Here is a 25502-nt window from a genome sequence, read left to right as displayed (position 1 = left end):
TAGCAACAACTGGTCCATGACTGGACGTTCTTTCTCGGTTAGCAATTATTAGATTTACCATATAATATTCTTATAGTGTAGGTAAAAATATTTAAATATTGATGATTTTATGTGGATCCACCTAATAAATAAAAGATTTCAAACGAAAAGAAAATATTTATACTGGAGAGAAGGAGATGACAGTTACTAACATGTGCACACCATCAAAGCTGGGATATGTATAACATTGACTATGAAATAAGTGTACTGCAAGGCAAATAAATAAAACAGGAGGAGAAATAGGCTGAGGAGAAAATGTAATAATTGCTGCTTGAAGAAAACTGAGAAAGAATGTCCAGTCATGGACCAGTTATTGCTACACATTCAAGCTAGTTATTTTTTTTTTTTTACGTTTTATCACTTATTTCCAATGGTGATAGCTACTTTGCTAAAGGTTCAGAGTGAAAAACAGATGCATATCTATGTTGCTGATGGTAACACATAGACTAAAATGACAGTGAAGATGGTGAGTTGTTGCTATTCAGTGGGTTTCAGTTGTGCAAGATAAGCAAGTTCTGAAGATCTGCTGTGCAATATTGTTTAATGTACATTGTGCATAGTTAATATACACTCATACACTTAAAATTATTAAGAGTAGATCTCATGTTAAATGTTGTTATCACAATAAAAAGCAAAAGGAGAGAGAAAGGAAGAAAGAGAAAACAGGCCAGTTGCGGTGGCTCAAGCCTGTAATCCCAGCACTTTGGGAGGCCAAGACGGGCGGATCACGAGGTCAGGAGATCGAGACCATCCTGGCTAACCCGGTGAAACCCCGTCTCTACTAAAAAATACAAAAAACTAGCCGGGCACGGTGGCGGGCGCCTGTAGTCCCAGCTACTCGGGAGGCTGAGGCAGGAGAATGGCGTGAACCCGGGAGGCGGAGCTTACAGTGAGCTGAGATCCGGCCACTGCACTCCAGCCTGGGCGACAGAGCGAGACTCTGCCTCAAAAAAAAAAAAAAAAAAAGGAAAGAAAACAAAAAGCAGCATGTGGATGTACAGGTATTGATGTCTTTGCCATTTTGCCAAGAAGCATCCTAGAACAGAGCTGAACGTGAACATACTATGTTCCCACAGAGGGATGTTTACTGCCACTGCCCTCCATTCCCCAGCCCCACTACGTCCTCCCTTTATTTGGGGGCAGGATGAGAACACACATGTACAAACAGATTGCTTGGGCATTGCTGAGTTTGAGCTTAAGTGCCTACTCTTTACTGCTATTTCAGGGAAATTCAACCATCCAGGACCTGGAGACCTTGGGATCTATTGGAAGTGTGAACAAACTCAGGTTCGGTTGCTTGTTGCTCAAAAAACAAACTTAAGAGACAAAAGTTAATGGGAGGAATAGGAGGCTCATCCAGAGAGCCAGCAAACTAAGAAGATGGTGGGCTAGTATTCTCAAGTACCATCTTGAGTCAGTACAAATCCCAGGCTCTTTTTATATTAATGACAGGTGGAAGAGGAGAGGGTTGGGACCAAGAGAGGACGGATGACTACAGACATCTAGGTGCCAGCGGGAGTTCAAGGAAGTTGGGGACTTATTTGTCCTTGGTCAGGTCACAATGCTCCTATAAATCTTTAACAAAACAAAGTTATTTACTCTAAAATTTTCCTAGCCTACACACAGGAATGGATAAACACCCCTTCCCCTTAAACAAAAGTGGAGTTAGTTATGTAAGCTGTTTTGCTGTTTCACTGTCTTAGAAGTTGCAACTACTCCTGAGTAAAGGAAGCTGTAATGGTTAATTTTATGTGTCCATTTGACTATGCCAAGGGATGCTCAGATAGGTGGTAAAACATTCTTTCTGGTAGGTCTGCCAGAGTGTTTTCAGAAGAAATTAGGATTTGAATCAGTAGACTTAGTATAGAAAGAAGATCCACTGGCCAGGTGTGGTGGCTCATGCCTGTAATCCGAGCACTTTGGGAGGCAGAGGGAGGTGGATCACAAGGGGAAGAGATCAAGACCATTCCAGCCAACATTATGTAACCTGGTCTCTATTAAAAACACAAAAATTAGCTGGGTGTGGTGGCACGCACCTGTAGTCTCAGCTACTTGGGAGGCTGAGGCAGGAGAATCACTTGAACCTGGGAAGCAGAAGTTGCCCTGAGTCAAGATCACACAACTGCACTCCAGCCTGGCAACAGAGCGAAACTCCATCTCAAAAAAAAAAAAAAAAAAAAAAGAAGATCCACCCTTCCCAGTGAGGGTGGGTGGGTGTCATACAATCTCTTGAGGGCCTAAATAGAATGAAGGAGGAAGGACAAATTTATTTCTTCTTGATATCTATCTTCTCCTGCCCTCAGACATCAAAGTTTCTGATTCTTGGACCTTTGGACTATAGGATTTATTATACTAGCAACTCCTCCTGCCATGGGTCTTCAACCTCAGACTGAACTATATCATCAATTTTCTTGATTCTGGTTAGTAGACAGCCAATGGTGGGACTTCTTGGCCTCCAAAATCACATGAGCTAATTCCTATACTAAATCTCCTTTTATAGATCTCTGTGTATCCTATTCATTCTGGTTTCTGTAGAACACTGACTAATATGACTAATATGACTAATACAGAAGCCAGTGGTCCCCTAGTGTTTGGACATTGCTCTTCCCTCTGGGATATAGAGGACTCAAGCAAGGCCTCTCAAAATAAATTAGTTGGGTTTAGTCCCAGTTCCCAACTAATAGCCTGTGTAATTTGGAACATGTTGCTTAATCTTACTGTGTCTTCATTTCCTCATCTGAGAAATGGGAACCAATGATAATACCTATATAGAGTTATGGGAGATTAAGTGAATTAACGTGGGAAAAACATTAAAATACTGCATATAACATAGAATTATTATTACTTCAGTGCTAGCAATTACCATCCCCTTTGGTATACAACCTGTGTATATAAGTACTTTATAAATTAGAGAGGATAAACTTGTTAGATGCTGGCAGTGTAGTGATGAGATTCTTCTATTCTCACAGAATCATTCTTTCACCAATGACTTGAGGGGGTATGTTAGTATTGCTGGCATTATGTCTAATTTTTAATGAAATTATTATTTGGTTGTTACGACTAGTCACTGAATCTAAGATGAGATATGCCCTCAACTTATGCTTGAAAGTTGTAAATATTTACTTATTAGTTACTGCAATGAAAGGATGTCAAACATTAGAAGAAATCATAATGTAAAAAAAGTAACATTTGACAGTGTAAGTTGGGCATTTTAATTTTTAGTTTAAGGACTTAGCTATAGTCCTACAATATATTAATTTCAGCTCGTGATTTACTGTTTCAGGAATAGGTAATCAATTATATGATACAATATGACATTTTGTATTGATAATATGCTAAATATGATTCTATTTTTATCAAAAACTAAAATCATTAATATAAACCAATTTGTTACTGTAACATCCAGTATTATATTTGACTGCATATGGCCCATAGTAGTGCTTTGTGACTACACATAATTTTGAAAATTACTGATGACACTATTTATAAAATAACATAAAAATGATAAAAGGATATTATGTTTCAGTAACCAAATTCAGAGTGTAGATTTGTTTTGAATTATGTTTAAAACATCAAATGGAGCTCGCTATTCAGATTCATTGGAAAATCTGGCTAACATTTAAGTTTAGGAGAGGCAAAAAAATGTTCTATGTTTTGGGAGCAGGTGTAGAGGTTAAAATAATTCCAAGCTTAAAACAGATCAAGAACTTTTCAAAAGCTGAGTTAGAGCTTTGGTGTCAGCCTGGAAAGCTCTAAAATCTGCTGTGAGGTATGAAGTTAAGGCTAAGAGAAGCCGTGGAAAGGAAATTCGATCCAGAGCTAACACAGCATATTGCTGACTTTCAGAACATTTAGAGAATTCAGAGCCCACCAGAGGCTGGGAGGTCCTATATTTACATGAATAGTGTTAGCCACCATTTCCCACTAAATACATAAATACATAAGTTATGATTTTAGGTTCAAATGACAGAAGGAAGAGGAGAGCCAGTATCATACACCTCTTATTAATCCAGGTTAGGCAAAGAATATAAAAAGACATTTCCATGATTATTGTTTCTATATTATCATTTTATTTCACTTTTTACTGTTTTATATTTTTTCCTCTAACTTAATTAAAGTCTAGAATCAATTCTTGAAATTCCCAGTGTCCCTATAATGACAGATGACTACCTGAAGGCAATCTCTAAACTGTGGCAACATTACCTATATAGCACTGGGGCCTGGCTTTTTTTGTATTGTGCTTCAGTTAGCGGTGAGTGCTAGTGATAGTAGGTAATACCATGCATCCCGGAATACTTGTAAAAGACTGGAAATTGTGACTATTATTCCATGGGACTATGAATAAGGAATGATAACCGCTATAGTTAAATGATTAAAGCACTTGGATGTGAGAACCCATAAAAAATATTGAACACGAGTTAGATCTAGGCCAGCAGCAGTTAATGTATTAAGATTTACAGAGTAGAAGAAGAATGTGTCTATGCTTAGTCCATTCATTCAATAATATTTAATAAGCCTCTACTAGGGAGAAGACACTATGTAATTGGATACACAGATAGGTAAGTCAGATAAAAATTTTGTCTTTTAGGTGTTCCAATAAGATATAGACAAGCAACGTTTAAGCACAATTAAAGTTATAATGTGAGATGAAAAAGTGATGCAGGTCATGTACACAGAATAGATTAAAATGCTAAGGTAGTTTAGAGGAAGGAGGCATTACTTTAGGTGGAGAAAGAATACAGCTTATGAAGCACATGGAATTTGTGGTGAGAACTCATGAATACATAGGATTTAACTATGAAGGGAAGGAATAATAGGGATTCTGGTATAAAGATGGGCCAAATTCTGAACACGGAGAAGGCTAGGATAAGGATGGTGAACATGGAGCAGCTCAATTTGGCATCACGGGAAGCACTATGGTATTTTTCTGTAAGAAATAAGTTTGGGAAGGTTGTTTTCAATATATAACATAACAGTTAAGCACAAGATCTTGAAAGTAAGATAAACCTTGCTTAATGCCCAGAACTCACACATGCTGCTGCACAAAGTTGAAGTCAAGTGGCTTCTAAGATACAGTTTTCTCATTGTAAAAGAAGAGTGGTAAAAGTATTTATTTTATAATTCTGACAAAATCGATAAACTAAAACATACATGACAAATGCCAAGCATATGGTAAACATTTGATACATACTAGAGCTAAATATTTTAATACAGGTTGAGCGTCTCTAATTTGGAAACCAAAATGGAAAATGCTCCAAAATCCAAAAACTTTTGAGTGCCAACATGATACCACCACTGAAAAATTCCACATCTGATACCTTTGATTTTTTATTGTTTAATATACACAAACTGTTTCATGTCCACAATTATAAAAAATATCACATAAAAATAACTTCAGGCTATGTGTATAAGGTGTATACGAAACATAGATGAGTTTGTATTTAGAACTGGTTTCCATCCCAGCATTTCATCGTGTATATGCAAATATTCCAGAATAAAAAGAACCTAAAATAACACTTCTGGTACCAAGCTTTTCAGATAAGAGTCTCAACTTGTATAGCAAACAAAGAAAAGGCTGAACAGGTAATGGTAACATCAAAGCTGTGCTTCTGAATGAATAGGCCAACTTTTGAATAAATCATTTAGATGATGAAATATGAGACACTGAGAGAAAAGAAAAACTGGAGCTAGAGAAATAAGCAATAAGGTTATTGCTTGTTTCTAGGCAAGGGTCTGAGCTACAATAGTGGTATGTGAAATAAATTATAAGGGATAGTGTGAGATGTCCAGCAGCTACGTCATAGATAGGGCTTAAAAAATTGATATTAGATTCCTGATAATCTAGTGGGCCAGAGACGGAAGCATTTTATGTGTAGTAATTGCTGAGTCATTTTTCATGAAAGAAAACTCTAAGGGGATTGTTTATTTAAAAATATATTTAGTCATTTTAGTTTGAATACTGTTTAGATTTATCGATTAAATATTTACCTTTTTTTGGAACCATTTAAAAAGCAAGTTAGAACTTTTTAATACATAAAGAAATATGAGATTGGGTGATCAGAATACAATAAAAATGAGCACTTAGAAATCTTCCCCAAATTTAGCCTGCAAAAAGCTCTAAGCCACAGCTCTCTTTAGGCTAAACAATGAAGATTCTTAGTTTATTCAAATCACAGAGGTGTTTTTGTGTGTGTGTGTGTGTGTGTGTGTATGTGTTTGTGAAAGGTAGTATCTGGAAGACAGCGTACTTATAGTCAGAAATGGAGTAACTGTAAAGCTAAGGAAGTTTAGGCTTCAGGGCCGCTCACTTACACTAGGCTCTTCTAAGTTCCTGTTATTCGTTTTGTGTTTGTTATTTTGAATTATTTAAGATTGGTTCCTAATAATGTATAATATTTGGGATCCCACAAGACTTCAGTTAATCTCTGGTGATAATCCATAAGTTCTTAGCCTTTATTCACTGTAGAAGATTCAGATGGCTCAAATGTTTTTTGAAGTTGTAAGCAACATTTTGTGTCCATGAGTAATGTCTGTAGAAGAGGTTTGCAGAATTCATCAGGTTTTCCAAAAGGCCTTATATCAACAGTAAATTTAAGAACTTCCGAAAAATATCTGGAAGTAGTCACAAGGACAAAGTGCTCATCAGGAGGAATGAAGCCAAGACATTACAGCAAGCTACATTTAAAAGCTCCCAGATAGGTCTAATGTGCACCTGGGCTGAATGTAGCTACTACTTGCCATTCTTGAACTGTGTTGCAATGGTTAAAAAGGAAAGAGTCAAGATTTTTGGGTTATTCAAATTTTTTATTGGTATAATTATTTTCATAATAGAGAAATTGAAGTTCAGAGGGATTAAATATCTTACTTTAATTTCATTATGAAAATCAGTATACTAATGAAGTTTAACAGTATTATCTAGGGTAGGCAAAATAATAAGTGAAGGGGGATAACTGAGAGTGAAAAATAGTAGTGTCAATAGGTAGTATCTATAGGTGATGGTAGGGTAAATTATTGTTAGATTCAGAAAATCAAATAATGTGAATGCGGGTGAATTTGAGGAAGAGAAGAAAAGGATTGGAGCTGTTATTTAGAGAGAGGAATACTTGAAGTAGAGATTACGGTGGATGTGTAGCTATTGGTGATGACAAGATCTAAGGCATAACCATAAGAGTAGATGGCTGAATTTACATACAGGAGAAAATTTTTGAAGATATGAAGAAATGGAACTAATTGTTCAGGGGATTGGGGAGATATTCCAAGTGGTTATTAAAATTGTTAAGAAATTATCAAAGAAGGAAGAAGGGTGATTCCAAGATTTGTATAAGGAGAGATACTTCCATTTATTATTTCCATATCAAGAATATTCTTTAGCAAATTCCCATTTTTAGGTTTAATGATAACCCATAAATGTTTACCTCAAGTTGTTATAATGAGAAACATCAAAAATTTAACATTATCATCATGAAAATAAATATAAATCAATGCTTTATATTGGTTCCTTATGTCACTTTCTCCTTAAACATGAAGTAGATAAATTAGAGGTCCTCTTAACCTTACCATTAATCAAACAAGCTAAGTTTTTAGAAACATTATTGAATAAGAGAGAAATCACCTGTCAGTGGGTACAGGGTTGGATTCCATGTAATACTTTTCCAAACACAGCTGAAACTAAAATTCAGCCTAGTACTTGAATTGTCTCTATCTGCTTAGGTGGCTAAAAAAAAAAATCTTGTTCAGTCAGGATTTGTAGATTGTAGAAAAAATAACCTTTGTTTGTCTTTCCATTTCTTAGGCCTTTTAATAATGTTTTGTTGGTTGGCATTTCACAAAAGAAACTAAAACAATTAAAGTGGAATTCTCCCAGGTTCCTAATGCTTCTTGTTGGCACAGCTGGTTTCTGAGATTTTTCTGACAGAGCCTATTTCAGAAATGTTTGAGCATTTACTGACTGCTAACCCCCTTCCTCTTCTCCAACTAACTGACTGCTTAAGCTGCTAACATAAGGCCGCTTCCAGAGCTTTTCATTTCTTAAGCTTACTTAAAGGGAGAATTTGCTTACTTCAAGGGAAAATTCGCCAATTATTTCTTTCCACTAGCAGTTACCTTTATATCTCCATGATCACCCCCGCTCTGAGTCAAGTAAATATTTTTTAAAATAATAATACCTGTCTATTTTTACACCTTTTAAATTCTCAAGGAGCCACATATCAAATCTTTTCTGCTATGTTACTTAGGACATTTTAATTCTTTAACCGTCCAACTCTGCCTGGCATGCTTACTCACCTCAGCCAAGAAACTGCCTCAGTGGAAAAACAATTGTGTATTGAACTCTGTCCCATTTGACAGGTAAAAAATGAGATCTTTAAAAGGGAATGACCAATGTTTCTTTCTTTGCTGAACATTGTGCAAACAAATAAAGCTTTACATGTTCTGAGTCAAGTTTCCCATTTTTCAGGTGACTATGAGAATGCAGAATTTTCCTCTTATAAAAATTGCACATTTTCTCAAAACATAGTTAAGTAGACTATTTTGGCTAAGAACTCATTTCCAATTATGTATTTGCTTATACATTTTGCTATGTGACAAAATCTCATTTTCATAAAGGGAGCCACTGAATTCTGGGTAAAAATGGCTTTTCATTTTTATGAAATACTTAGCATTCTAAAACTAAAGCACATACAATACCTAGGGTTATTTGATCTCAAAAATACTAAACAGGCCAAATGCTATTATATTTCTACTTTGTATGCATGAGAAAATTAAGATTTCAAGGTTTCAAATGACTTGACTCTCAGAATACATATAGGGTTGAAATAAAGTAATTCTTGACTTTTAGTCATTTGCTTATTGTACTTCATAATACATCATGTTAAAAACTCTATAGTCATTTAAAAAGTCATACTTCTATTCATGTATATGATACTTCCATATTCCTGAAATTCATATATACTAATTGGTTAAAAACATCAAACTTTAAATGTGTAGGTGTTGCTCTTTATTTAAATGAATTCTGAAATGAAATCTGGCAAAGTTAAAAATCTTTTGAAAATGTGACTCACCTATTCTTAATAAGTAAGTGTCATGCAAATTGAAAAGAACATCATACATAGCTTACTAATGCCATGTTACCAAGTGTAGTGGATTATTTTTAATCTTCTCTTTTGTAAACAAAACAAAATAATTGTGTACATATTACATTACAGTTTTTATTTCCTCTGGCATAAAAGAGGATTACATTTTACATTTTATCCACTCCTTGTTTCTAAGAGAAGGAATTATTTCTAAAGTACTCTTCTAACCTCTCTCCAACTTCCTTACTCACTACACCTCTCTAGACACTTAAATAAAATGCAAAACTGGCCCTTGTACATTTTGTCTTGTTTCAAATATTTATTAATCCTCTCAGAAACATGTACTTTTGAAATGTCAGGTGTTGTTCCAGGAATTGAGGATGGAGAATTCAATAAAACAAAGTAGGGACGATCTGCTTTCTACAGTATTAAGAAAGGTCCCCCATCACTGATGTTTTAATAGATATTTAAATAAATTGAGAGAATAAGAGATTGTCATGCAACAATCTGAGAGAAGAGTGCTTATGCAGAAGAAAGCAAGTATAAAGACCCTGAGGTGGGAGCAAATGTGGGTATTTAAGACTCATTGTGGAAGTTAGCATGGATATGGCAGCTTCATAAGAGACGAATATTGTTATAAAAGGAAAGTTCCAAAGGGTATCCAGGAACGGGAACATATACATTTGATAAGGACTTTGAATTTTATTCTAAATGCGTTTAGGAAACATTGAGGGAGCCCGATGCAATGGCTCATGCCTGTAATCCCAACTCTTTGGGAGGCCGAGATGGGAGGATCATTTGAGCTCAGGAGTTTAAAACCAGCCTGGGTGACACGGAGAAACCCCATCTCTACAAAAAAAAATGAAAAAAATTAGCTGAGTGTGGTGGCACATGCCTGTAGTCCCAGCTACTCAAGAGGCTGAGGCAAGAGGATCACTGGAAGCTGGGAGGTGGAGTTTGCAGTGAACTGAGATTATGCCATTGTACTACAGCCTGGGCAACAAAGCAAAATTCTGTCTCAAAAATAAAAAATAAAATAAAAATAAAAAAAAGAATTGAGGGGAACAGAGATGTAAAATAAATGAATTTATAGTATTACACAATGTGAGTACAAAATAGAGAGCTCTCTGCATACAGATGGATCAAGAGTAAAATCAAAGGGTCCACTTAGAGGCATGGCAGTGTTCCAGAAGACAGACAGTGGTATGTTTGACTAGGGTAGCACAGGGAATTGGTTTAATACAAGTTGATTTATTTTTTTTTCACTTGACAGGAAGTACAGTGGTTCAGTGGCTCAGTGATGCCAGGTTGGTGCGAGGAATAGTGAGACGTGATTAGTTTTAGATTTTAAGTGTAAATGGTATCAACAACACTGAAAAATGAACTGAATGTGAAATGTGAAAAGGAGCCAAGAATGCCCCTTGGGTTTTAGGCCTGAATGGTTTTGTCCTTCACTGGGATGGTTAGAATGGCTAAGGAGCTAGTTTGCTTGGGGCACAGCAGTAGAAATCAAGAGCTGGATTTTGGGCATGCTGTGTTTGTGATAAATATTAAACATCCATGCAGACATGCGAAGGTGGCAGTTAGCATCATGAATCTGAAGCTTCAGTGGAAAATCTCAGCATTAGCTCGTGGGTAGTGTTTAAAGTCCTGAGACCAAGGGAGAATAGAACACTTCCAAGGACTGAGCTCTAGAATGCTACATTTAGGGGTCAAACAGAGAGTAAAGAGAGAATATAAAGTTAGAAAAGGAACAAGTTTGGCAGGCAGAAAAACATGGTTTTCTGGAATCCAGGTTAATGAATTTGTTCAGGAAATAAAAGGATATCAATTGTTTTGAATGCTGCTGAGATTTCAATGAATCAAAACTGACAGTCATTGGATCTCACAATATTGGGAGAATTGTGGCTTAAAGACTGGTTTATTTGGAGTAATGGCCATTTGGAAATCTTCCAGTAGAAAGTTAAAAAAAAATAAAATAAAAGATGATGTGAGGTGTGAGGGATAAATAATTTCATGCAATAACAAATTCCCTGAAGAAACAGGTAATAAAATGTGTTTCTCTTGAGAGCCCTAGTTTCCTTAGACAGTAGCAGAGAGTTTTTATTAATTTTTAGATGAAGAAGGCAGAGTGCAGGGCAGAGAGGTCTTAGATTTAGAATGGGATCATTATGAAATTTTCTAATTGCTTATCTCAGCCAACTAAGCAAGTTCATTAGGCCAAAAAGGAGAGGATAATGTATCAAAGAAAATAGATGTTCTAAAAATGTACATACTTAAATATAAATTCCATGCAAAATTCCTTCTAAATAGATATTAAATTCCTAAAATCAAGTTACTATTTGATGTAGTCTCAGCCTGTCTTTCAATCTTCACCTGTAGCTCATTCATTTCTCCACTGTCTATTCCAGTTCGGTGTCACCAAATCAAATCTAGCAACGCTAAAAAGAAAGGCCCAACACACACAAGTGAATTATGTCTATGAATGTTTTAAACTTCAGAAATATATTAACATAATTCACCATATTAATAGGTCAAGAACAAAAATATAATATAATCTTTAGATATTAATGTAGTCTTTGGCCAAATGCAACTTTCATTGTAGGTTGAAACTTTATTAGATATAGTTGGAAAGTTCTATATATAATATGATATAATAATTACTCCATGATGAAATAATTTAAAAATTATTAAAGTCAAGGAAAAATACAGAGGTACATTTTCATTACTATTCCTCATTATTAAAATTGATCTGGGAATTATAGCATATGTAATTAGATTATATGAACAATTACAAACAAGCAGCAATAGTAACAGATCTCTAGTAAAAGAATAAAGACAACCATCACCCTGTAAATGAATAATCTTGTAGAATAACTACTATCTCATTAAAACCTTATAACCATATGAGGTAGGTACTGATTTTTTTTTTCAGAATTTAATAGCTAATTGTAGCTTAAGAAGGTTATGCTGCTAAACATGACACAAATGATGATTAGCTGAAGGTGATTTGATTTAAATTTATTTAGATTGAATCCAATTTAGGGTACTCAAGTTGTGAACTTGTGAGGAAGATTAGATTTTATAACCCTAAAATTGAAAGCTATGATCTTGTTTAGAAGAAAGTGTGTGAGTCAAGTTTTCCTAAGGCACACCAGTTTATGGGCACCTTCAACTCATCCTTGTATTAATAATTAAAATTGTACTGGCTGTTTGACCCATTGTATTATGCAGTCACAGCTCCTAAAAGGGAGGCCCATTATCAATGCTTTTACAGTTTTCTTGGCATCGCCTGTAGTTCATCTTTCATACTTTTCTTCTGAATCGCAAATATAGCTTTTTTCTTATACAGTAACAAAATGAGGGGGAAAAAGAGGGTAAGTTTTTGAGATAGATGAAAATAGAACAGATTTTAACAATAAGATGGAACTTTATTAAATAAATGTAAATAAATAAAACATACATAGAAATTTTGGCACATAGAAAAACAAACATTCGAATAGCAATGCATTTCACTCAAGTTTAACATAAGCTAGAAGTAAAAATTAAAAAGCCACTGTCAAATTTTTATATTTTCCTCTCCAAAAGTAATAGTCTCTGAATATTAGAGAGATTATTGAGTTTTAAATGAGTCATAAATGTCCCTTAATTTTATACTAATTTAGTATACTTTGAAGTCAGGTAGTGTGATGCCTCCAGCTTTGTTCTTTTGGCTTAGGATTGTCTTGGCAATGCGGGCTCTTTTTTGGTTCCATATGAACTTTAAAGCAGATTTTTTCCAATTCTGTGAAGAAAGTCATTGGTGGCTTGATGGGGATGGCATTGAATCTATAAATTACCTTGGGCAGTATGGCCATTTTAACAATATTGATTCTTCCTATCCATGAGCATGGAATGTTCTTCCATTTGTTTGTGTCCCCTTTTATTTCCCTAAGCAGTGGTTTGTAGTTCTCCTTGAAGATGTCCTTCACATCCTTTCTAAGTTGGATTCCTAGGTATTTTATTCTCTTTGAAGCAATTGTGAATGGGAGTTCACTCAAGATTTGGCTCTCTATTATTGGTGTATAAGAATGCTTGTGATTTTTGCACATTGATTTTGTATCCTGAGACTTTGCTGAATTTGCTTATCAGCTTAAGGAGATTTTCAGCTGAGATGATGGGGTTTTCTAAATATACAATCATGTCATCTACAAACAGAGACAATTTGACTTCCTCTTTTCCTAATTGAATACCCTTTATTTCTTTCTCTTGCCTGATTGTCCTGGCCAGAACTTCCAACAGTATGATAATTTAATTCAACTTTTTAACTATTTTGATCTGACTTTAGAAATGCTATCTTAGGATCGAATTTATAATAACCTGTCTTCTCTCTGATTGACAACTACCTGCATAAATAAGACATATTTGGGAAATATTACTGACTAGTGGTTAAGAGCCTGGATTTGGAGACAGAGTGTCTGGGTTTAATTTCTATCACTTGTACAGAAACCTTGTGCAAGCTACTAGCTGTCCTGTGCTTCATTTTCCTAATCTTAAATAAGAATAATGAAATTTTCTACCTTATAGGATAGCCTGAAGATTAAACATGATGATGTATGTAAAGCAATTAAATCAATCTATAGATTGCAACAACATTTTTATGTGTTTAATGCCATCTCCCCTAGTACTGACTCCTTTGATCTATATTATTGGGAAAAGCAAACCTATCAATTTTAATTATTCTAACAGATATGGTAAGTTAATGCATACAGAAGCATAATGCATTCTTCATTCTTTTTATTTTCTCACACCTTATATTCAGTTCATTAGCCAGTCCTATTGGTACCACTTATACATAAAATATACCTAAAACTAACCATTTCTTAGACTCTCCAGTGCTGTCACAGTAGTGAAAGCCACCATCGCATCTCCCCTGGCACATCATCTGAGAAGAGCCCACAGCCTCTGAAGTGGATCCCTTGTGTGTGTCTTGCTCCCTCTCCATGCAGGGGACTCTCATAAAATGGTACTCAGAAAATAAATATGTAGAGACCACCCTGAGTATCTTTGTTGTTCTTTTTAAAAATAAATTTATCTATAAAAATACAATATTTCTAAAAAGAAAATAATACCACTTGTAATTCCACTACCTTATGCAATTAATTGGTAAATTCCAAATTTATACTCCAGAGATTCAAAAATGGTGGCTAATAGTCACACGCAGAAAGCAATACATGCACTACAAATCTGACATTCCTCTGTAATACCGTTTTAGCATTAAGTTGAAATAATTGATGAAGCTGAGCAGGACACATGTAATTGATTCAAGAACATCCTGCTTGATTAGAGGGTCAAGCTTTTCTTTAATGCATCTTTCTATAAGGAAACTCACAAGTTTATACACAGGAAATGCCTTGTCTTGATTTCTGAGTGAAAAGAAACATATTCCTGAATTTTGAAAGGATATTTAAATTACAATCTGCTTTCTAAAGAGATGTATAAATAAAAATGTCATCAATAAAAATGACAATTTATTCTAAAATCAATTTAGATCCTTCTATAAAAGGTGATTTTGATATTACCATCTCACACCAGTTAGAATGGCGATCATTAAAAAGTCAGGAAACAACAGGTGCTGGAGAGGATGTGGAGAAATAGGAACACTTTTACACTGTTGGTGGGATTGTAAACTAGTTCAACCATTATGGAAAACAGTATGGCGATTCCTCAAAGATCTAGAACTAGATGTACCATATGACCCAGCCATCCCATTACTGGGTATATACCCAAAGGATTATAAATCATGCTGCTATAAAGACACATGCACACATATGTTTATTGCGGCACTATTCACAATAGCAAAGACTTGGAATCAACCCAAATGTCCATCAGTGACAGACTGGATTAAGAAAATGTGGCACATATACACCATGGAATACTATGCAGCCATAAAAAAGGATGAGTTTGTGTCCTTTGTAGGGACATGGATGCAGCTGGAAACCATCATTCTTAGCAAACTATCACAAGAACAGAAAACCAAACACCTCATGTTCTCACTCATAGGTGGGAACTGAACAATGAGATCACTTGGACTCGGGAAGGGGAACATCACACACCGGGGCCTATCATGGGGAGGGGGGAGGGGGAGGGATTGTATTGGGAGTTATACCTGATGTAAATGACGAGTTGATGGGTGCTGACGAGTTGATGGGTGCAGCACAGCAACATGGCACAAGTATACATATGTAACAAACCTGCACGTTATGCACATGTACCCTAGAACTTAAAGTATAATAATAATAATAAAAAAGGTGATTTTATGTATGCTATATCTTAAATGAAATATAAACTTTAGCACCATTTTAAATAAATTTTTACAAATACCCAGAAAATAAATAAATTTATTTGGCATTACTTTAGATTATTGTATAAATGTATAGGATATTATTTGAGAAACAAAACAGAACATATTACTCTAATACAACCCTTCTTCAACCATTTAAGATAGGGTTAAATGAACTTTAAATGAACTACAATGCACAAGATGATGAATGATAATCCTTATTAACTCCCTTATTTAACATTTTAGTTATAATATCATACCTAATTTATACAACTTTTTTTTTTCTTAATCAGAAAAGTTGTGCTTATGAGACTGCCCCAGTTAAATACTGGGTGGAGAAAAACCCAGTGGCTCTACAATTCTGTACGTATGGAACACATAATTTTAAAACTCTCTTTCTCCTTTCGTAGTATTCCGTGGCATCCTCTATATAGCAAATAACCAATGCTGTATGGCTTTTAAAAAGTGATCCAATTTTTTTCAAGTCATTTCTGTCAGAGTGCCTTTAAACAGAAGATCCACTTTCAGCTTCCACTGATAGACCTACGGACTACACTAACCTAAAGACCTCACTTATTGTGGCAGGAAATAAGCTTTTTCAGTCTTATAGGTGCCCCTTTATCATGTGTGACATAATGGAAACAAACATATTCATATTAAACGTATATAGTTGCAACATCAGTTCCATGACTTTGTGTTTTAGGGCAAGTTAACATCTCTGATTTTCAGTTCTCTCTTTTGCAAAACTGGAGATTATCAGATGTGCCATGAAAATTTCTCTGTGGACCAGGGGGTGATATCATGAAGACACTTTACGTCTTTCCTGAAAATACTGAATTCCCAACCACAGCAAAGGTTTTATTTTATAGGAGAGGTTTTATTATCATAGAACTTCTAATATGACACAATAGATATGATACTTGCACCCTTCTATTTTTAGTAAGATACAACAGAGTCTCATTTTTTTTTTCTTGAACAACCTATAATTCTAGTACCCAATTACATGGATGCAATGTCTAAAGTCTCAGCCTCTTAAGGCATGGTCCATATTTTATTCCTTTTTATTGCTATCATTGATTACTGTTAAAATAAAATTGAATGAAGTGAGGTCACATGCAGTAGCAATTGCTCACGCTTACAGATGTCCTCCATAGAAAATGCCTTGAGAGATTAGTTGATGAATTTCTTCAATGACAGGACAGAGTAGCGGAAAAGCAAGGAATTTGAGAAAAAGTAATTCCTAATAAGTAGAGTATACTTGATTTAAATTTTCATTTTTTAAATTTAATATTTCCATGAGTGGAAAGATTTATTTTCCCCTGTATCTACTTAATGTAAAAGGATGCTGGTAATATTTATCTTGTTATGTGACTGTTATGGCTCAGATAATATATGGAAAGTTGCATGGAATGAAGCCTGGCACATAGTAAACAAAGAATATGTGCTTGTTAAATGACTTTTTAACTATTCACAAAAGTAACTAACAATTGGCAGTGTAAATGTTGTCCAAAGGACCATGAAGGATGACTAGATAGTACAAAAGAGAGTTTTATTGGCAATATCAGTTCGCAAACTGGAGAGAGTCTCCTGCCTGAACCAAAAGTGTTCTCTCTGAAGAACAAAGGCAAGAGGTTCTATAAAAAGCAGAAATGTAATGTATTTCGATTTGAGAAATTTCACTGGTGCTAGTAGGTTTTTGAGCTAAAGACTAGTTTTGCCAACCTGTGTCACCAAGCTCTGATTGAGAACTGCATCCGGTTGTGTCAGTGGTCATTAGGTAAAATTCGTTTCAGATTACCACAGTTTCAGCTGCCAAGCTTGCAGATAGTTACATATTTGGAGCAATGTTTTGTACCTTAGTGCTTTTCTCTCCTGGCTTCTCAACTTTGTTTTAGTTGAGTATGACAAGAGTAACCCAATTCATATGATCAACTTTCACAGTAGGTACAGAATTAGTGCTAGCTTTCTCCATTCTTTCCTTGTGGTTGGTATGTTCTGGTGGTAAGGCATCTATGGCAGTAATTTATATAGCTTTAAACCATTTTTTACCGTCTTTTTTTTTTTTTTAATACTGTTATCAGGTCATAATGAAAGAAAACTTCTCGGTAAATGTCATACTGTGCATTCACATCAAATTTCCTAGAAACATCAACTGTGTTTTCATTGAAATTATAAAACCTCAATCAGCCTCAACAAACAGTAAGGTTGACTGTGGGAAAATACTGGGATTATTGATCTGCCATTAAAAAGTTGACTTCCTTTTTTTCACTCATGACCATATGATGTTTAATATTTGGCAAATATTTATTACGCCTTTACTATGTTAGAGGAAGCATACTAGGCTCAGTAGATACATGGTTTGAATAAGACCAGCATGCTTCCTAACTTCATGGGATTTATTTCAATTATAGAACCTCTACATACGTTTAAAAAATATATACTATTATTTTCTCGCTGAATTCTTCTGAATTCTTCTGAATTCTTCTTTTCTTTATGGCCAGTACTGCAAAGCCAATAAAAACTGCGGATTAGAAGATATGATTTTTACCACAAGGAATAAATTCTGGCTAACTCTATTTATCATAAACCAGCAACTCTCCAAATATCAAATGAAAAATTATTTTTAATTAAAAGTGATATATCTATTACATTAGACATATGCTGCAGTAATAAGTGACATCAGAAATGCACTTTTTACACATCCTTGCTCAAGTTGCACATCCCTTGAGTGTTCATGGAGAAGGAACTTTTTTCTGTCCTGTGATGTCCTCACAGCAGGATCCAAGCTAATGAAGACTCCACTATCTATTTTTAAAAAGCACTAATTTTACAAGAGATGGGAGAGAGAGATGAAAGGAAAATTACCAGCTTTTAAATTTTTTTTCTCCACAAAATGGTGTATACTACTTTTGTTTGACTTTGGCTGATAAGTTTCATGACCTTACCTAATTTAATTGCACAGGGAACAGAGAATGTATTTTTACAGTGTGTTCAAAAAAGGAACCAGAAATATTGGAAGAGAGTCTTGATGAATACCACTGATTATATAATACGTACTGTTCACAGACTAAAAATTCTTTTCTGCACAGAAGTAAATAGAAAAGGCCAAATATTGCAAACATTTACTGCTATAACCTTAATAATAATCTTTAATATTCTTACTTGATAGAATATGTGACTTTTGATTGCATCAATTTCTAATGTGCAAAGCTTTGAAAACATTTATTATTTATATTTTTGTAAAAATGTTTTTGATAGATGCCTTAATAACCTAGTTAGTTATTTCCCAATTAACAATAGGTATCAAGTTTAGAGCTGTTTGGTATTATCTTAATGCCTCAGGCCTTATCAATTTGGTTCATTTTTAAGTGAAAACCATCTCACCATCTTTCTGGGGAAATTATATTTTTTTCTGGAAAAATAGAAAATCCATATTTTTTACCAAGACTTAAATCACCGACCATAACTTATGTTGAACAGTATTAGGTGTCTGATGAAGACTTACACAAGTATTATGACAAAAACTTATAAAAATTTTACTCTCAGGCTTAAGTACTATTATTTTCCTATAACTATCTGAGAAGCCCTTTGTGAATTATAATAACTGGGATTCCTAAAATTTTTTTTAAAGTCACTATATAACTTGCATAGTGATATCTAAAAATAACTGTTAACAAAATGCAAGTGCTTTAAACAGACGTGAACTACAAATTTTTGTTATTGTGATCTCCCCAGAAGGTTACTAATTATTTGAAAGTCATTGGGATATCATAATTATTTCTCTCAATATAATCTGAATGATATTTCATAATAAGCCTTGGAAATTAACTTATAAAACATTCTAATAAATGCTCGGAATTATATTTATAAGAATAATGAGTACAGTGCTATATTTTATGGCACATATTGGAAAAAACACAAAGGCCCATTGACAGGAAAACATATATTCACCTAATGGGGTATAGTGCAATTCTTTAAAAAAAAATTCTTAATCTTTTATATACAGAAATGGAAGGGTATACCAAATAGTAACTTAAAAAATCACTGCCAATATTTTATCAGTTTGAAAAAACTATGTTAGGGAGAAGCAAAATTTATCATCATTGTCATACTCTACTGTTAGTTTATACATACACAAAGAAAAAAAGCCGGAAAATATGTATTGTAATTTTTTGTCCTTGTTCTTGAGACTGGAATTGCAGAACTACTTTCTATTTTACCTACTTCTGATTTGATTTCCTTTAATAACAATTTTTTTATCAGAAAAAAACAACAAAAATGTGAAACAAAAGAAAGTGCCTAGATTATATATACATATACATAATTTTTACAGAAATACCTGAAAAATGTATAGTTTAATTTTTTTATTTAAATGATATAAAAATTTTCAATTTGATTTATCTTGAAAGAATTGTGGTATATTTACAAAATTGTATTTGATAATGTAACTTGTCTTTTGTATAACATAAATTTTGTTAGTTTTTTTCATTTCAAGTCAGAATTTTCCATTTGCTTTAATAAACTTGCGTTTCCATATTATTGAGTAGAAATAATAGTGTCATGTTCGTGAAGCAGAAAGTTAAATGTAACTGTTAGGTGAGCAATAAACTCATTTTTTACGGTACTAATAATAATACTTTTTACCTGTATATATTTTACTATTTTAAAATTGTCTACACAAACATTACTTTGTCTAAATCTTACAACAGTCTTGACAAAATAAAGAAAAATTAAATAAATGCTCAAGGTCTAAGGCACTCGTAAATCATTTCAGAAAACAAGAACAGAAGTTTACAGATTTATTCTCCAGATATTTTTTTTTTTTTAACAAAGACTTTACTATATCTGAAGCCATTTCTATAATTGATTTCAGTTTGTGATTTTATGGTTTTATGATATACTTATCTATATTCGTGTGCTTTGAAAGTATAAGTGGTTTTAAAAATAACTGCTAGTGGGAATTCTTACATACTATTTACTTTTAAAGTACTGCAATCTTCCTGTCATGTGCCCAACATAATGCAAATATGAAAGAGCTGCTGACGGTATTACATAGAATTTATTCTTTTATCAAACTCTGTGTTAGAAGCACTCCCAAAATACCAGACATTGACCTAAATGCAAGTCATATGGAACTATAAAAGGATATCCTCGGCAACCATGAAATGTTTCATTGTAAAGCTGATGTTTCCTCTAGAGGAAAGATCATACTCATCATCCTTAAATTTAGAGACACTGCAATCTGAGAAAGTTGTAAATAAACTTATTCGTTGAGTATTTAGAAGAAGTAATTCCATCATCTTGCTGAAATGCAAACATTCTTCTTGAATATGTACCCAACCAAAGGGTTCATTTTGCCTGCTATCCAGATTGAGCCTATTTATCAAGACAGAAGAATTGCAATAAAGAAAGAATTGAATTTATGCAGAGCTGACTGAACTGGAGACCAGCGTTTATTAATCAAATCAGACTCCCTGGAAATTCGGAGACTGGGTTTTTTTAAAGAATAATTTGGGGTGTACGGGTCCACGGAGTAAAGAGCGCTGATTGGTCAGGTTGGAGATGAAATCATAGGGAGTCTATGCTGGCTCACTGAGCTGAGTCAGTTTCTAGGTGGGGACCATGAGACCAGATGAGTCAGTTTATCCATTGGGTGACCCAGCTGATTCATCAAGTGCAAAGTCTGAAAAAAATATCTCCAGCACGAATCTTAGATTTACATTACTGATGTTATCCCTTATAACATCATGCAGCTAGATACCACAAGATTCTAAACCTCCCCCAAACTCCCCAAACATTGACCTATTTGATGCATTGTAAAGCTCTCGTGTTAAATATGAGATAGATTCACAGAATACATATTACATTACTTCACTGCTGATCTGTAGTATATGAGAAATGAATTTATATTTGATTTTTTGTATTCCGTCCTTTTTTTTCCTTTCTCTCTCCCACTCTCCCTCTCTCTCTCTCTCTCTCTGTCTCCCCTACAGAGAGAAAAAAGGAAAAAAAATCTATCAATATTTTAAAAACACTTTATTGTTAAAAAATTATTCTATGGGAAATCATGGAAATACATAAATATAGGAAGTTACATTTTTCAGGATACAAACACTAAACAGACTTGTTCAATTGCATTTGTATCAGAAGGTTAAAAAAAGCTTAAAAACTGAACTTTTATAAGCTACAGAGAAAGCACTTCTTGTGGTTTTCATCTACAGTTTTTTTAGAGTTGCTCTGAACACATAAGTTCAAGGGTATATGTGAATGAAAGGAAAGGTAATGAAAGGAAAATTAATTGAACATTTATAGACCTCAATAAGGATTTTATTTCCAGAAGGGTCAATTGGCTAAGTTAATTTGCTCAGCCCTAGTAATAATGTGGTAGTGATTTAGCATTCGGTGTCTTTAACTTACTGAAAAAATGTGTCAAGCCCAAATAAAATAGATTCGGTTCAAATAGTCTACTTTCTTACTACCTTTCTAAAACATCTTTTTATCATCTATTAAGGTAATTTTCGAATTTTTTAAAAAAAATACACTGTACAAAATGTAATCGTTAAATATGTATCTTAAGATTTTATAAAATATGAAATTAATGTAAATCATATTAGGACCTTAAACACGTGACAATGGTTCCCTGTGGTGTTTAAATATTCTGTTGATACCTTAGGTACCTTTGACTGAGAGCTACAAATCAAAACTGACCAGAAGAAATTAAAGTGAAACTGCCTATTCTGTATTCATTGTCTAAACTCTATTGTGCAATTTTGTAAATTTCCAGTCAGTTCTTTTCAAAAGAAAAAACTGTTTTGGTCTCTGAATAATTGAGAACTCTTTCTGTAAAGCTAACTTGTTACAAATAGATTAAATTAGTATAACATTAAGAATCATTCTGATAAAATTTATTTTCATACATTTTTAGACTTCAGCTACATATTTTGTGATACAAAAGTTCTATCATGTCAAGTTATTATGGGGTGGTGTTGGTAATTACTTATTTGTTAGTAATGCTGGTAATAAAATATGATAATGAACTTAGCATTAGTGAATAACAAATTACTTGGGAAACATTAGCTTACTCAGAATAAATGTAGTAAGTTAATATCACATGGAAATCAAAAAAGATGTTACACTGTGTATCCTAATGAGAATTGTGGAACTTTGAAAATTGTTTTTTTATTTCTTACAATTATTGTTGAATGTACTACAACATATTATCATTATTTGTCATACAGGGAATGCAGGAACAAGTAAATCGTGTTTTGTCCTAGGGGATTCAGCAACTTTTCAAAGTTTCTGACAATTCAGTTATAACAGTGACTACTACATTAACTCATATATATATATATTTTTATTTGACAAATCATTGCTGATAAAATTTTCCTCTTCATTGTGTTTTGGGGCAACCTATTTACCTTTTAGAATTTTTTTTTTTTTTAATTCTAGTTCTGTTGATTTTAACCTGGTAAGGAAAATTTCTGGATGGGTATTTTAGTAAGAAAACTTTTGATTGCAAGTTAAGAAGAAGACAAGTTAAAGTAGCTTTAATGATATATAACTTTTATTTCTCACCTAAAACGTTATCCACAGATTGATCCCTGAATAGGTTCATATGCTGAATCAATGGCATCAGAGAAGACCACTTTTTTCCACCTTTTCACTTTGTCCTTGCTATTAGGTTTTCTTAAGTCTTGCATCACTAATTGGCCACAAAACACGTACCAGTTCATACAAATAGGACAATTTTTTTAAAAAGTGAAACTATATGTCCCTTGAGAGTAAGAGAACTTTTTCCCAATAAACTGTCAACTGACTTAGCATCTTAACAAAATTAAAATACTCACCAATATTAAAAACAGTTATTGGTTGTCATGTATGACAGTGTTTCATTCTATTTTGTGGCTGAATAGCATTCCATTGTGTGTGTGTGTATGTGTGTGTATACACACACCAAATATATATATATATAAATATATATAAATATATATATATTTATCCAAATTCAACTGTAGATGGGCATAGGCATTGTGGTAACATGTATGAACATGGAGGACATCATGTTAAGTGAAATAAGCCAGGCACAGAAAGAAAACCTCACATTATCTTATGCATATGTGGAATCTACAAAAGATAATTTCATAAAAGTAGAGTAGAATAGTTGCTACCAGAGGCTGAAGAGGGGTATCAGAAGATGCTGGTCAATGGGTACACAGTTACAGTTAGACATGAATACGAAGTTTGGGTGTTTATGACACAGTTGGGTGACTATAGCAAATAACAATGCAGTATATATTTCGAGATAGCTAGAAAAGAACCTTTTGAATGTTATCATGACAAAGAAATGATAAATATTTAAAGTGGCTATGGTAATTTCCTTGGTTTAACCATTAAGCAATGCATGCATGCATGCATTGAAATCTCAAACTGTACCCCATAAACATGGATAATTATATATCAATTATAAGTAAAAATTAATTAATAATGAAAAATATTTTTAAATCACTGGAAAAGAAATAAAGTAAATTGTAATTGGTTTAATACACTATCTTCTAGTCTCTCAAGTGACACTGTTGTAAACCAGAACGTGCTACAAAAAAAAAAAAAAAGGTTTTTAGAAGAGCAAAGGTAAGGGATATTGGAGAGGGAACCAAAAAGGTATAATAGACTTAATGTACAAAAGAAATCAGAAAATACCCATTTTTAAAATAGAAACAAAATTTATAGATAGTGGAATTTGTGGATTATAATTATATAATTTCATGAGTTTGGACAGAAAGTTCCTTCATGTAACAAATATAACATATCTCTTAACTAACACAGAATATTTCCATCACCTTAGAATGTTCCTTTATGCCTCTTTCCAGTCCATTCCCATACAATATGAAAAATGATTGTTCTGATTTCTATTATCATATGTTGTTTGGAATGTTCTTGAACTTTATAAGAAGGGGATCATACATTTTGTGTTATTTTATATATGGCTTCTTTTTCTCCTTAACGTCTTTTTGTTGACTGCATAAATGTTCTTTCTTTCTTTGTTTATTTTCCATTTATATGAGTATTTCACAATTTGTTTATACGTTGTCCTACTGATTGACTTTTGGGTTCCTTCAAGTTGTGGGTGTTATGTTTAAAATTACCAGGAATGTTCTTGTTGGGACATATATTATTGCTCTTGAGTAAACATCTAGGAGTAGAAATTTGGAGTCAGAGGATGGATATATGTGAACCTTTACAAATAAATTGTTAAACATTTTTCCAAAGTGGTTTTTATCACTGTATATACTCACCAGCAATGGAGTTCCAGTTGCTCTACAACTTAGTTCACATTTGCTCCAGTCTTTTAAATTGTAATCATTTTAGTGAGTGTAATGTGGAAAGAATCTCATTGCTGCTTTAATTTGTAATTTCTTGAGAATAATGATGTTAACGACACACACATCTTTCTTTTTTTTCTTTTCTTTTTCCTAAAATGACTGTTCCAACATTTTGCCCGTTTTTTTTTTTTTTTTTTTTTTTTTTTTTTTTTTTTTTTGGCTAGGTAGTTTGTATTTTTATTGTTAACTGGTAGAGTTTTTGATACGCACTGAGTAAGATCCATTTTAACAGATTTATACTATGAATATACTCTTCTAGTCTGTGCCTGGCGTTTTAATATTAATAACAATATCTTTTGTAAAGCAGAAATTTTAAATTTTTGAAATAGTCTAATTTATTAAATGTTCTCTTAATGCATTTTTGTTGTTGTTCTTCCAGTAAAATCTTTGTACAATTCGATGTTAAAATACATAATCTTATGTTTTCCTTTTGTATAAAAAAGATTTATAGCAGCATTTTTTTACATTTAGATCTGCTATTCACATTGAATTAATTTTTGCATGTCATGTGAAGTTTTTTATTATTTATTTACATTTATACAATTGTTTGAGCATCACTTTTTTATAAAGTATTTTATTTTATTTTTAATTGACAATAATTATACATACTTATAGGATATTGTGTGATGCTTCGACACATGTTTACCTTTTGTAGTAATTAAATAAAGGTAATTAAAATATCCATCACCT

This window comes from Mandrillus leucophaeus, unplaced genomic scaffold (genome assembly GCF_000951045.1).
Source record: "Mandrillus leucophaeus isolate KB7577 unplaced genomic scaffold, Mleu.le_1.0 Scaffold47, whole genome shotgun sequence".
NCBI classification, from domain to species: Eukaryota; Metazoa; Chordata; class Mammalia; order Primates; family Cercopithecidae; genus Mandrillus; species Mandrillus leucophaeus.
This window is presented reverse-complemented; position numbering follows the sequence as displayed.